The sequence below is a fragment of the Cnephaeus nilssonii genome, assembly GCF_951640355.1.
Source record: "Cnephaeus nilssonii genome assembly, chromosome: 19".
NCBI classification, from domain to species: domain Eukaryota; kingdom Metazoa; phylum Chordata; class Mammalia; order Chiroptera; family Vespertilionidae; genus Cnephaeus; species Cnephaeus nilssonii.
Window position 1 is genome coordinate 9,473,507 of NC_137090.1, and position 13,985 is coordinate 9,487,491.

Consider the following 13,985-nt stretch of genomic DNA (forward strand, 5'->3'; position numbering starts at 1 on the left):
ACGTCTTTGTTTAGTTTATAGACACTTGAGAACCTGAGGTCTCATTTCATTTCTTCAGTCCTTTGTTCATCCCTTCATTTATTCATCCACTCATTTATTCAAAAAAGAATTACTGAGTGCCTTCTCTGTGCCAGGCACTGGGCTAGGCTCAGAGCCTAACAGTGACCAGGACAGGTGAGCCAATAGGGTTTAAGGGGTTGTCTGATTCACCAGCTGTGGGGCCTGGGCCTGGGGCCTGGCCAGCCGACTGTAGAGCCCGCCCCATCCCAGGGCCATGACTCTATGTCCACTGATGCCCCATCTGCCCCTGCTCCCTCTGCTGGCAGGTGCTCTGTACATTGTGTCCTCGTAGAGTGTGACCCAATGACACCCCTCTCGTAGTGTGCCCCCATTAAGCAAGCCGGGACCAAGTTCCCCTCAAGTCCTTGGTGGCTCTGGGGACTCGAGGCAGCATTGCTGGGCCAGGACGGAGGCCACTTCAGAGGGCCTCTGAGAGCCCAGGCTGGGGGAGGGAGAACGGGCAGGGAGCCCTCCCCCCACTTCTGTGCCAGGACCAGCACCCCGGAGTCCTGGACGTGAGAGTCCGCCTGACCTGGGCTCCGAACCTCAGTGAAGCTCTTTCCTCGCTGTGTGGCCGGGACAGACGGCTGTCCCTTTCTGCGCCTCCATGTTCTTGTGTTAAAAGGTGCAAGAACACCCACCGGGCTCATTGCTAAGAGGAAAGGAAAAGCAGGGGCTCGTTCAGAGCCTGGCCCGCAGCAGGGGCTGCCCAATGGCTGGTTCCCTTTCCGTCCCTCCTCCCTGGCCCTGCCCTGCCCCGGGGCTGGGCAGCCGGTGCCCTGGGTGCTGTATGGGTGCTGCCCGGCCCCCACCTTGGGAGAGGGGCTGCACACTCCCTCCCCATCTTGGGTGTCTGTGCCTCCACGTCCTCCAGATCTCGTCAGCTCCCTGCAGGATGCTCTGGGCCCAATCCGGGCAGGCAGCCTGGGGAGGCAGCCCGCCTTGCCACTGGGGCTGCCTCCGCCTGGATGGCTTTTTAATAACTTCGCTCGGAGACAGAATGCAGAGCGCCCGCTTGTCTGCCTCTTAATTAAAATTGCCGTTTTCCTAAAAGAGCAAAAGCGTGCTCCCTTCCCTCCCCCATCCCCGGCTGTTGCCAGGAGAAGGCCGGAGTGACAGGAGACCTCGGCCCTTAGGCCCGAATGCTCCCCTCCTGCACCCCCCTCTTCTGGAATATTTCCACAGGCAGGGGGCTCCACACCTTTCAAGACTTACTTTCTGCATCTGTAAAGAGGGGTAGCAACCGGTCCCGCTCTTCCACCCAGGGAAGGAGACGTGGGTGGGTGTTGGACAGGGGCTGTGAAGGATTGTTGAGTGACGCCTGGGTTGGGGGTGGGGAGGCATCCGTGGAGGTGGACACAGTGGGGTCCGCCCCTCAATGTTGACTCAGGTTTCGGCTAGAAGAGACCTTTGAGCTCCCTCCCTGGGCTCTGAAAGAGAAGGGAGTGGAGGGTGGAGGGTGGGCAAGGGGTTGGGGCTCATGTAGTTGTTGCTGAGTTTGGGGGGGAAAGTCATCCCTAGTAATAATGCAGATACGAACGACCCATAATGTATGAGCCCTAGATGCCACATGAAGCTCTGTCCGTGCGTTAGTTCATTTCATCCTCACAGCCATCCCGGGCGCGCCGTGCTCTTGTCGCATTTACAGGGGAGGGGGCAGACCAGAGGGGTTAAGTAACCTGCCCAAGGCCACACAGAGAAGCCCTCCCTGCAGCCTCAGCCCTCCTCTGCCTCCTTCCTCCCGCTTTCCTCAGGTCTAGCCTCCGTCCCTCATGCTGTACGCAGAGCGGCGCACCTTCCTCTCACGTCTGCGCTCCCGCAAGCAGGGTCCGTGCCACTGGAAATTAACTCTGAGGTTCACCTCATCTTCCTCCCCCAGCCCCATTCCTGGTTCTGTCCCTGGGGAGACTCCGGGGTAGGGGGACTGGACGTTAGAGAGTTCCCATCGGCAGACCTGCTTTTGGTTCTAGCAGAGTTCCATTCCACCAGGGGGAAGAGACCCATGGGGACGGGGAGTGGCTCTTTGTGAGACAGGGGAGGTGGTCTTACAGCGTAGCTCCACCCATAAGACCACCCAGGAAAGCGTTCTGGAGGGCTCTGCAGAAGTGGGAGGTGCCCACGCCTGGGGCCTGGAGACCTCACAGCAGGAGGGACCTCCTGGGACGGCTTTGTCTCCAGAAGCCTTTGCTTCTGTGACTCCTCTTCCAGGAGCCGCCTCCCATCGCCCCCTCCCATTCCTGCCCCTCCCTCAGCCAGCACCTCCCTGCAGGGCCCCTCCTGGACCACCTCGGCCGGGCCCCTCTGAGCTTCTCCAGCGCCGGGTCAGATCTCCCGTGGCCACTGGTTCTGGATACAGCAGCCTACTAGTCCAGGTTCACTCTGGGGGGCAAGACATGGTGAAGCAGTGGGTGAGGGCGATAGGGAATGGGGTGGGGGGGACTGTGGTGAGGACAAGACCACATGTGCCCCTTCACGGCATTAAAATCCAAAGAAAACAAAACAGAACACCACCCGCCAAACAAAATGCCCGCGTCTCGGCGCGGCCCGCGTGTGGTCCTTGCTGAACGGTGGTTAATTTATCCTCACCCATGGCCCAGCACCGAGTGGACGTGTCCTAATCGTTTGCCGAGCGAATACGTGATCGTACATGTGCCAGGCACTGCGCTAGAGACTGTACATATTTATTTCTTCCCATCTTCCCGAGGCAGACACCGTGTCCCCCAATTTGCTGTTGAGGAAACTGACAGCCAGGAGTACAATGACTTGTGCAGGGCCATGTGCATGGGGACCGGCCGAGGCAGGATTTGAGCCTTGGTTTGCTGTGTCCTTCCCACTCTGTTGGGTCATGGGTGTGTGTCCATGGGACACATGACACATGCGTTCGGTGCCCGCCCTGGGTAACAGACAGGCTAGTAGCCTACTGGTTGGCAGCATTGCATGCCTGTGGGTAGGCAGGGTTGAAGGAGGTGGGGGCTGCAGATGCAAGGAGGGGGTGGACGCCCCTCACTCCGGTGCACCCCTCCTCCCTCAGCTTCCGGTCTCCTCCCAGCAGCCTGGGGATGGCGGCGTGGTGACAGGTGCCGAGCGGCAGCGATGACAGCGCTGCTGATTCCCCCATAATTACTGTCTGATGAGACGCCAGAATTAGCCACCGTGTGAGCATGGGATACAGACACAGGGCACAGTTAGGGAAGCAGCAGGGGGTGGGTGTGGGAGCCTCTCCGTCCAAGCCGGGGCCCTCTGGCAGCAGGGCAGGGCCAGCACGGGGGCGGAGGAAGTAGGTTGCAGGGAGGAAGCGCTGTGTGGTTAACGTGCCTCAGATAGTGTCTTGTGGGCTGTGGTTTTCCAGTGCTCACCGTGTGGCTGGGCTCTCCCCCCCGAGATGGCTGGCAGCTGGACAGGGCATCCAGGGCCTCAGGCCACGAACCAGAGAGTGTTGGGCGGAGCAGCCTGCCCACTCAGACTCCTGGGCACACTCTTTGGTGCCTCGAGCTTGGATCTGCCTTGCTGGGGCGGCGAGGGGCAGAGCTGTTAGGAAGGGGCTAGAACCCAGAGCAGACTCGTTGACTCACATTAGCAAGGCCAGGCGCTGGGGGCCGATGGAAGTGCCTGGAAGGAGCAGGCAGGGTCAGCTGACCTGGCAGGGAGTGCCACCCATGCCAGGCAGCAGGAGTCCAGTTGACCCTTGAGGCCTGAGGTCAGGGGAGGCCCGAGAGTGAGGAGCAGGAGGCGAGGAAGGAACCTTCTGGTCCCAGAGCAGGGCAGTGCACGCCCTGGGCATTTCTCGTCCCTGGCACACCTGCGGGGGGCAGGGCAGGGCTGGCGAGGACAGGCCCAGAAAGGGGTCCCCTGGGCGGCTCGGACATCATCTGGGTCATAGGAGTCCTTCTGAGGCCACCAGCTCAGAGGGGTGGTGGCAACAGAGGGCAGTGCCGATGGCTGGGCACGGGGACAGCAGCCAGGCCGTGCAAAGAGGGACCTGAGGGGTGGGGCTCCGCAGAGAACATGTGGGTTCAGGACCCTCCGTCTTCCTCCAAAGGGCGAGGTTGTGTCCCCGACCCCTGTGAGGGCCATGGACACAGTGCTGGCTCCTTCTAAGGAAGCAGGAGCCCACCAGGTGACCGGTGCCTCGGATGTGACGCGTCTCCGGTCCGGGAGGAATCCAAGCCCTGGCGGCATGGTGTCCCTGAAACAGGGAGGACGTGCAGTTCTCCTGTCTCGGCACAGCCCGGGGAGCCTGTGCCCAGCTGAGGGGCGAGAAGAGGGCCGGGGAAGGGTAGGCTCCCAGAGGTTCTTTTGGGCCTGGGCGTCGAAATGCACCTGGGGCAGCTCTGCTCCCCGCCTTCCCCCCCCCCGCCCCCCGCCTCTCAGCCTCTCAGCGGTGCCTGGAAGGGGGGGGGGGAGAGTCCCTGTGGCTCTCCCAGTGAAGGCCTCCTTGGAGAGGGTGGGGCTGAGGGCCTCTGCTTTCAGGGCAGAGAGTTGTCTGCGTGCTCCCTTCCCAGGGAGTTGGACGGCAGGAGGAGACGCCGGGGGCTCTGGCTCAATGGCTGGGACGAAGGCTCGGGGATGCTGTGGTGGCAGAATCAGCACCTTCCCCGGGGGCAGCAGGGAAAGGAGGGGATCTGTGTGAGAACCCCCACAGTTGAGATGCGGCTCAACTCTGACGTTGGACAAGTCACCCCCTTCCTGAACCCCCGCTTCCTCCCCTGTAGGATGGGGAGCGCAGCCTGGACAGGGGGCTGACGTGGAATGAGAATGGCTGTAAGAGCCCCGTAGACTGTCATGACTGGGGGCGGCGGGGAGAGGGGGTGTCGGTTTCCGGTCTTTTGCAGAAAGTTGGGAGGGGAGACTGTTTATTTCTCCCCTGCCTTCCAGCCTGTGCTCCACCGTCCCGGATCCTGGGGAGCTTCTGGTTAGACAACAGGCAGAACTTCTGAAAGATGCCCTTGCCATCGGATCAGGCTGCCCAGGTCAGCCTGGACCCAGCGGTGGGCAGGCAGTTCGCTGAGCCTCCTGCTGCCTGCTCCGATCTCGGGGCTCTGTTCCTCCTGCTTCCGGCGGTCTCTCATGGCACTGAGCTTGACACCCGAGATTCTTGGTCGGTTTGCTGGGCAGTGGAGTGATGAACCCGTGCGCTGAGGGCTGAGCCCGCCCTTCACCCTGCAGCAGCAGGTGGAAGCCGGCCAGAGGCACGCCGGCCCCTCGGCCTGGGGGCGGAGCTGAGCATCTGTAGAGGCAGAACGTGGGCTGGTGCCAGGCCGGGAGGGCCGCTCAGGCCTTGGCGTTGCCTTGTTGGTTGAACCTGGGTCAGAGTGGAGTGGCCTGGAGGTCAGTAGGCCCATCCATCTATTTTGAGACAGAATGTAAACACTCCGGGAAAGAAACTCTGAACTTGACAGCGCAGGAGAGGGGCCGGGGAAGCTGCCTTCTGAGGGTTCATGGGGTCGCTGCTTCTTGCACGCAAGCTCAGAGGCATTGACCTGGCGCTGGGTGGAGCTCCCAGATGTGCCGCCGTCTCTCTGGGCGTCTTAAACATACATGACACGTGTGCATGGGCACAGCGCCTCGTCTGTCCTTGTGGCATCTGAGATGAGATGGCAGAGTGGTGAGTCGGGGGGGAGGGGCGTCTGTGCCGTAACCCCAGCCCTCCCAGGCCTGGGGGTGCCCCTCCGCACGTAGATGCCTGTGGAGGGGGACTGCGCATGTAGAGGTGAGCATGTGCTGGGCAGGCGGGCAGGTGCCACCGTGCCCAAGTGTGACGATAGACGTGTGAGTGAGCGGACGTGTGTGCCTGCGTGTGCGAGCAACTGAGCGTGTGCGGGAATCTGGAGGCAGCAGGACCCTGGTCAGCTGTCTGGGTGCTGGCAGAGACCTGGCCTCCTAGAGGGAGCCTGACCCGTGGCCGGTGGTGTCTCCTGCTTAACATTAAGAGGCCCCGGCTGATCACTGGGTACTGACAGCACTTCCCTGTGGGGAGGTGGGGTGGTGGATGGGCCTTCTACCCCTCACTTCCCACAGACTGGGGTCTCTTCCCCTGGGAGCAGGATCCCTCCCTCCGGGCAGGTTAAGGGACACCGTAAAGGTCCCTCGCCCACTCCCACTGCCCTGGCCGTGGCCCCCCCCCCCCCCCCGGGAGAAGGAGCGCTGGCCTCCTTGGAGAGGGCGCAGAGCCGGGAGGACCGGCACCTCCCTCCCTCTTCCCACGCTCTGGCGTTCCCTCCTTCCCTTCCTGCGGCCTGTTCCTCTCTGCTGCCTCTCCAAGGAGATGTGCAGCTGACAGGACACCTTCCCTGGGCGCGTGATGGTGGAGATGCCACGCGGGAGCTGCTGTGAGCGCGGCGCTGTGTGGGCAGCGGCCAGCGCTGTTCCCAGCTTTCCCAGCACAGGCTTCAGACTGGGGGTGACCTGCTCCCCTCTGCAGCTCCGCCCCCTCCCTGCCCGGGAAGCCAATTAGCCAGATCTTCTTCATTAGAACTAAAACTCAAAACCCCACAGTCCTGGGTCTGGTCACATTCTGACAGTGGAGGGAGAGGAAATCGGGCCATTGGGTGGATTAGGAACTGCCCCCCCCCCCGACTCCTGAGGCCGGTGCCCCCTCCGTGCAGGGCACAACCTGTGCTCCTGGTTTTAAAAACCAAAACCAAAACCAACGAGAGGCCTGAAGCTCAGACAGCTGCTGACCTGCTCAAGGTCGCACATCTCGTCGGGGGCAGAGCTGGGCTTGAATAGAGCTCTCTCGTCCCCCCATTCCGGGATTTTGGGTGATGCCAGGGCTTGGTCTGCTCGGGCAGGTGTGCAGGGAGAAGAGGGAGCCTGTGTTTCTGAAATTCTGCTCCAGGGGCTGGCTTGTTGGCTCTTTTGCAAGGAGCAGCGTCATTTCTGAAGAGTGTGGTCAGGACACCACGGGGCGGGGGGCGGGGGGGACCCTGATTTCTGAGGGGTGTGGCGGGGCTCTCTCTTTCGGGCCCGGGGCTCTGTGGCTGTTTTCCATTCGCTGCTGATTCCTCCTGAGGGGGCTGTTCGTCTGTGCCCTCCAGGGGCCTGCCGCCAGGGGAGGGGCTCCTGGGCAGGTGCTTTCTGGGATGTGACATCGTGAGCAGAAAAATCCTTGTCGCTGGGGACGGGACGCCTGGATCCCACTGCGGCTCCTGCGTGACCCGGTGACCCGGTCCGGTGTGCGCTCTGTGCCGCGGGTTCCTTCCCGTGAAGGGCGTTTGGCTGGAGGGAGAGCGGAGCATGGTTTTCAAGACAGAGAGAGAGGCGAGCAGAGCAATCTCCAGACATCCCGCTTCCCTGCCTCGGAGATAGGAGCGGAGGTCAGAGGGCGCCCGTGCCCCGTGGCCCGTGCCCGTGGGGAGAGGGGGACAGAGGCCACAGGGAGGAGAGGCCGGAACCCCACAGCCCTGCAGAGCCAGGCCGCTGGGGGAGGCGGTGCTGAGGCCCAGCCTGCTCCTGACCTGGCTTGTGGGTCCGCTCACCTCACCCCACTGGGCAAGGCCACCCGATCTGCTCAGAGTAGTACCTCTGCCGTCAAGGAGGCCCCAGTTACAGGGAGCGCCTCCCTCCAACCCCCCTCCACCCCCGTCTAAAGAGGTAAACGGGGGCCTTAACCTGTTGCCCCCAGAGAGGGGCACAGGCCCTGCTCTCAGGGAAGGTCCAGTCTGAGCAGGAGGCAAGGCTCGGTCCTTGGTGAGTCCCTAGTCTGATGGGCGAAACGTGTGTCACCAGCCAGGGACCACCCTCCTCTGGTGCCCTTGTGCCTTGCCTGCCGCGCCCACCACGGCGGTGCCCAGGGAGTGGGTGGCCCCTCTCGGGGAGATGGGGTGCGCCCACCTGAGTGAAGAAGCCCTGCCCTGGGGGTGCTCGCTCTGAGCAGGTGGACAGAGTGAGCAGGACAGAGCCAGCCTAGGGATGGGGGAGAGGGAAGTGCTGGCCGAGGCAGCATCTGGCGCGGACGGTGCCCACACCCCCAGGGCACCAACACCCCCTCCGATTCTCTCCCTGGGGAAAGCCCAGAGGCCTACTGGGAGTCCCCCCCCTCCCCCACCCCCCGCTTCCCATGCAACAGCTCCTCCTAGGCAGGTGAGCTCTCCCTCCCCCAGCCCTGCAAGGTCCTTTAATTAGATTCCAACTCGTTTACCAACTAAGTGGCCTTCCGTGGGTTTTAAATCTGCGCAAATTGGTTTGTATTTTTCTGCCTGCATGAAGCTGTGACTGGCAGGGCCCGGCCTCTCCCACTGGGTCTGGATACCCAGCTTCCCCAGGCTGTGGGGGAGCAGGGCTTCCTGGGCATGGGGTGGGAGAGGCCCGAGGGTCACAGGCCGCAGCCCTATTCTCCTCCCCCCCACCCCCACCCCCAGCTCTGAGGAAGGGAGTCACATGGTGACTCTCACTAAATCACTCAACCTCCCTGGGCCTCAGTTTCCCTTGCTGCACTGCGAGGAGAACCGGCCTGCCCCAGGCCCTTCCGGTGTCTCTGCAGGTTAGTGCCGGGCGCAGGGGAGGAGCATCATGTGAGTCGCCAGCCAAGGACCCCTCGGCCTCTGAGGCCCTTGTGCCTGCTGCCTCCCCCACCCCTGCGGTGCCCAGGGAGTGAGTGGTCCCTCTCGGGGAGATGGGTCCCATCTGGCCTCTTCCCATTTCTCTGTCCTCCCTCTCACACTTCAGGGGGCGGGGAGCTGGCCTTCCCTGGGGACCCAGTGATGACAGTTCGCTCTCAGTCACCGGGAAGTCACCTTTATCGTCTGACCATCTCCGCCAGGCTTTCAAGTCAGCTGCCTTTCCGCCCAGGCCTCCCTCCCAGGGGCTCCCCTTCCCCATCCTCCCTGCCTCCCCTCCCGGCCCACACAGGCTCTCCTGAGGTGGCTGACATTCTGGGGAGGTGGTGCTGGGTTGGTGGAAACGTGGGGGGCAGGTGAGGGGTTTCTGCACCCCGCCTGTGCCAGGTGCTGGACCTGAAGCCCTGTCCCTAATTCTCAGTCCAGCTGCCTCGTCCTCTCTGACTGCCCTTCCCCTCCTGCCCACCCCCACCCCTGAGGCTCCGGTTGGAGTGACAGGGAGACTCAACAGGGCGTTGGGCATTAGCAGTTTGGGGGGATATTACACAGGAATGTTTACAGAAAGGCAATTGCCCGGAAAATGACTTCGGTTGCTGTGGCATGGGGTGGAAAAGATGGTTTTAGCAAACAGGCACAGATGGGCTTCTTTTCCAAGGACCCACAGACAGACAGCAGGGACGGAGGGGCCTGGGCACACGGCGGCCCAGAGCCAGGGCCCCCAGAGACGGCGGGTGGGGCAAGGGATGATCCCCTCGCCTGGTCCAGGTGCCGCCCAGAGCCTCTGCCAAGCTTGACCTTTGGCCCCTGGCCTCTGACCTCCCAGCACACTGCGCCTCATGACCGCAGCAGGCACCCCGCTGGATGAAGTTGTCAGGCACAATGGATGGTGGCAGTCGCCTCGGGGCTCCTCCTGGGTGACTTGGGCTCCTCTTGCTTTGGCTGCAGACAGTGGGACCGGGGAGCCTCGAGCTGCAAGGCCCCGTGGGGTCTGCGCCAGGCCCCCCGCCCTCCCAGCAATCTCCTCGCACGCCTCCCTTTGCCCTGCCTGCGGGCCTCACTGGGTCTAGGCAGGCCCAGGGGCTTCCACCCCCACCTCTGCCCCGGCAATGGTCGGGGACACACCTGTGAGGCCTCTCAGCTCCCCAAGGGAGGGACCTTGACCAGCCTCCCCACCTCCAGGGAGAGGGAGACGGGGACCTGAACTCCAGGTCTTGAGCTTGGGGTCCTCGAAACAGGGGCCCCAGCGTCCTTTTCTCTCTCCCGTGGTTGGTAGCTTCGCTCTGCTCTCTACTGTCTCCCCTTCCTCTCTCTTCTCCTCTCTCCCTCCCCCTCCTCTCTTCCCCACATTCCCTTCCTCTGAAGATGATGTCATGTGTGAACATTGCCCATGGGCAGCCAGAGGAAATGGTGACATCTGGGTAAAGATGCAGGTGGGGCTGGGCTTGATGGCTTCGCAGACGGTGTCACTAAGACTTAGGGACTCTTAATTCTCATCATGAGCTACAGTGATCTCATGTAATAGAATGCAGCGGAGAATAAAAATAAATCAGGCTCATAAATAAACATGAAATTTGGAATCGGTGGAACAAATAACAGTGTAGCCCTCTTCCCTGCGCCTTTTTCTGCAGCCGCCACTGGGGGGCGCCCACCTCTTCCTGATCACCCCAGGCTTGGCGGCGTTCCCTTCCCCCTTGCCCAGGCTGTGAGGGCTGAGCTGAGGGTGACTAGAGCCCCCCGACCCCCCCCCCACACACTTCCCTTCCCCTTATTCTGGGCTGGATTTCACCAGTCCGGAGCATCTTTCCCGTAGCTTGAATCTCTGACTCAAATATTATGGTCGGCCTTGCACACTGAGGGTCCTTGGAGAGACGGCGAACCCTCCAGCCCCAACTTATCTCTCAGGCTCCCCCAACCTCCATCCCTCAGAGACCTTCAGTCCCAAGAGTCCGCCCCTTCCCCAGTGTACCCCAGCTTGGCTCCCCTCCTTCCAAACCTTCCCCTTCCCTCAGAGCTCTCTGACTCGGCCTTTCCACCCGAGTCCTCCAATTCCTGTGTCCCTGCCCTAGTAGAACCCAGTCCTGCTTACTCCCTCAAGGCCTCCCTGACACCCCCAAGACCCCTGCCTGGACAGATCCCTCACCCCATCCCTTCCCGGTCACTGAACAGGAAACATCCATCTGCTCAGGGCTGCGGCTCCCGGGGCCTGCTGCTTGCTAGATTGGAATCGATCTCCCAGGCTTGTCACCGGGCTGCTCAGTCCGGGGAGGGCCAGGGAGGCTGTGAGGACGTGGTGTTGGCTGCAGTTGGCCAGGGGTAATGAAATGGGAAGGCTGACCTGCTAGGGGCCTACAGCTCTGTGCCAGGAACGTCTTTAATTCAAAACAATGTACTTCCTCCTCCGTTGTCTCTCCAGCTCCTCACTCAGCACCGTGCGCAGGGTTTAGAGGTTAAGGTCCCATTTTACAGATTAGTGCCCCAGGCTCCCCGAGGGAGGAGGCGTGTGGACAGACGTGTGGACAGACCGGATAAGTAACTGAATGGCTAACGCTCACCCAGGGTCCCTCAGGGAAGGAGCTGACTCCATACCCGGTGGCCCGGACTGGGTTTTTCCTAGTGGTGCTCTCGCTTCAAGTGCCTGGGCCCGAGCTCCCAGGCGCCTGCTCCTAAGAGTAACAGGAAGGCCCCTCAGCCCAGAAGCGCAGGCCAGCCCTCCCGGTCCCCTGGGGCCCTGCGGAAAGGAGGGGGCATGCACGGGGCAGGGAGCTAGGACGCCTGGGTTTGGCAGGGGCCTCAGCTCTTCCCCCAGCTAGTTTCTGTCTTCGGATCAGGAAGAGCAGCTCTTCTGGGCCCCGGAGGGCACACGAGAGTTGGAAACCTGTCCCAATGCACCGTGTGTGCCCAGAGCCCTGGGAGGGCACGGCAGGCCTGGCTGTGGGGCACAGGGCGAGGTCCCTGCGGCTCAGGCAGAGCTGGGCAGGACTCGAGAGCCCGTTCCAGCAGCAAGGCCGGGGCAGGGTCTGCGCCCGCCTGGGCAAAGAGAGGGCGACGGGTGTCCAGGGTCCTTGGCCACAGAGGCCGCCTCCTGCTCTGTTGCACCCGATGAGGTTGCAATCGCCAGCTGGTGCTGAGGGCGAGTGGAAGAGGGGGGTTTAGGGCCACAGGAGGTTCAGCCCCCTGACTCTGGTTGGGCTATTTCTTCAGGGCCCCTTCTTCTCCCAGATGATTATTAGGGTGATAATAATCATCCACATTCGCTGGCCATCCGGGGTGGCCACCAGCTCCTGGAGGGTAGGCACTGGCTCCGGGTTCCAGCCTCGCTCCGTCAGGAGCCATCTTCATGAATTCCCTCCCTGTCAGGGAACCTTTGCGCTGTATTAACTCAATACGGTTTTCGTGTTCGTTAGCTCACTTGGAACTTACATAAATTTTACATTTGCTTGAAAGGAAACCTTCTCTCTCTGCCACCCCAAACAATGCTATTCAGGAAATCAGTGGTTGGACCTCCTAGTTGGGGTTTTCCTAATCCTTATGCAAATGAAGATAAAACGGTTAACGTATAAAACAATGCTCCTCCCAAAGTCATCTCTTGTGTCTCTGGACCTCACTTTGGGGAGCACAACAGGGTGACTGTGGTGAGAGGGACAGATGCCCTGGGGAAGAAGGAGGGAAAGACCCCAGACCCAGCGCCAGGGGACACATCAGGTAAACAAGAAAGAGCACCTAGGGGGGCGGAGGGGAGGTGGTGTGTGTGTGTGTGTGTGTGTGTGTGTGTGTGTGTGTCCGTGTTCCATCAATAAGCAACTGTCATATGTCAGGAAAGTGTGGTGGGAGGGGGAGGGGAGAACCTAGTAGGGATTGGGGTCAAATCTGGCCTCTGGTCATGTCGCTGACTTCTCTGACCTCGGTAGCCCCATCTCTGAAATGGGACCACAGTAACAGCCCCTGACGGGGGTCCTGGGAGACTCATGGGCCATGACGATGGCCGTCAGGCAGACCCGTGGAAGCCGTGGGACTCTGTGTCCACAGAAGCCGCTTTTCGCTTGGTTTTGGTGTGAGGTGCTGGGTCCTCTTGGGCTCTGTCCCCCAGATCTACACGCCTCAGCCGTAGCCCAGGGGGGAGTGAGTCTGTGTGTGTTGGGTGAGGGGTGGCTTTTCCTGAAAGGTGGCCGAATCTCCTCTCCCCGCCTTTGGTGCCCAGGAGGTGACGGAGGCCTGGCAGCAGGCCTGAGGAACCGTGGTGTGTGGAGGCAGGGGGCTGAGGGGCTGGGCTGGATGGAATCTGGCTGGGTCCCCTTCAAGTCGGCCCCTTGAGGGGGTGCATGTGTCTGCTGCAGTGCCTGACACCCCCAGACCAAGGCTATATTTGGGGGGTACTGTTTTGAGGCTGGTTGGTTGTGGGGTTGGGGGTGTGCCAGGAAGACAGTGTGGGTCTCGCAGTGCGGTTGACTTCTGGGGGTGGGGAGGGCAATGTATTTTATGCCCAGGAATATGGCGGAGGTAAGCCCCAGCAACGCCTGCCACCCCTGGAACCCTCTGGAACCACTGCCCCCTGCTGGGCTGTGGGAAGGCCAACATTGGGGCTTCAGGGTGGGAGTCCACAGGGCCAGGCCTGGGGAAGCCAGGGGAGGCCAGGGGCTCAGGGGTGGTGAACATGTGGGGAAGGGATTCAGAGCTCTGTCTGGGACCTCAACCCCCGGCCTTCTCTTTTTCTCGTTTCTGTACTGTCCTTTGTCCCCTGTGGGTCTTGAATGTGTGTGTGTGTGTGTGTGTGTGTGTGTGTGCTGGGAGGGGAGACTGCAGAAAGGGAGGGGAGGGTCCCAGGAGGAGGGCTTGAGCTGTCCTGTCTGCTTTCTTTTTCCTTTGAGTTTATCCCAAACCCGCCTCTCCCCGTCCTCTCTGTGCCCAGCCTCTCCTGTCTGTCCATCTGTCTGTCTCTGGGAGGGATGGCAAAGAGGGTCCCATGTCTCAGTCCCTGGGCCTCCATCTCCTTGGGGAGCCCCGAGTGTGGCCTTTGCCTTCATGCCCCGCCCCCATGGGTCCTACTTCTGGCCCCTTTCCAAGCGAACCCCCAGCCTCTAGGGACAAGAGTGTCGGGGGACATGCTAGTCTGAGGGAGGAGGCTGCCACGCCCACCTGTCCAGGAGGCTCCTTTCTACCCCGTTCAGGAAGCACCCCAAAGGAAGCCCCTTCCCTCACCCAGGCCAACCCGCTTTAAGGAGGAGAAGGGGGCTTCCAGACCCTCTTTGGCCTTAAAGGACGGGACCTCAGCAAGAAGCTGGACCCTGCCCTGGCTCTCCACCCTCCTTGCTGCCCCAGGCTCCCCCCCCCCCCCCCCCCGCCCCTCCAGCCCCGCCTCCGCTCCTTCTG

General features: G+C 61.7%; 1 protein-coding gene across 2 annotated transcripts in view; it reads left to right on the forward strand.

Moving 5' to 3' along the window:
• SRCIN1 (SRC kinase signaling inhibitor 1) overlaps positions 1 to 13,985 on the forward strand; it is a gene marked incomplete at its 5' end in the record, with an annotated part of 63,608 nt that overhangs the window by 9,393 nt on the left and 40,230 nt on the right. The window lies entirely within an intron of this gene.